Consider the following 848-nt stretch of genomic DNA (forward strand, 5'->3'; position numbering starts at 1 on the left):
GCTGGAAGAATGATGATGTTCTTGTCCTTGCTGAGGTTAGTGAGAGCGTCTCTCTCTTCTCTGCTGATATTAGAAGGTGGTGGTTTGGCGTTGCTGAGGCAGGCTGAAACTTTATTCCTAAGTTGCTCTGATTCAAATCCTGGGATTTGAATTTTGCCTGAAACTCTCAGACTGAAGAAGTCTCTTGGAAGAGAGACGAAAAGTTTCATTAAAGAAGAACCCGTCCAGAGGACCTATACATTTTTTTTCCTTTTGAGTTTTTACCTGGATTACTGAGATGCATCAGGACATCCCTTCACTAAGTCCTGACCTATCTAACGAGTTGGAAAGAGATTTCTCTTCAGCTGAGATAAACTCTGCAATTAAAAACATGCAAAATGGAAAACCTCCAGGACCAGATGGTTTCCCGGCAGAATTCTATAAGAAATKTTCGGATCTACTTTCTCCCCTGTTATTATCAGTTTTTGAGGAATCCTTAGCTACACAATTATTGCCACTGTCTATGCATCAGGCGGTAGTTTCCTTGCTTTTAAAGAAGGACAAAAAGACCCCTTGAGCTGCAGTTTATATCGCCCAATATCGCTTTTAAATACAGATGTGAAAATTCTTACAAAGATGTTGGCAAAACGAGTCGAACTGATTATCCCCACAATTGTTGCACCTGACCAGACCGATTTTATTAAAAATCGTCAATCCTTCTTTAATATCAGGCGGTTGTTTAATGTGCTGTATACTTCTGCTCTGCCCGGTCACAACTGCAATGAAATTTTAATCTCGCTGGACGCCGAGAAAGCGTTTGACCGGGTGGAGTGGAACTATCTTTTTAAGAACTTGGAGATGTTTAACTT

Source organism: Austrofundulus limnaeus, unplaced genomic scaffold, assembly GCF_001266775.1.
Source record: "Austrofundulus limnaeus strain Quisiro unplaced genomic scaffold, Austrofundulus_limnaeus-1.0 Scaffold815, whole genome shotgun sequence".
Classification (NCBI taxonomy): domain Eukaryota; kingdom Metazoa; phylum Chordata; class Actinopteri; order Cyprinodontiformes; family Rivulidae; genus Austrofundulus; species Austrofundulus limnaeus.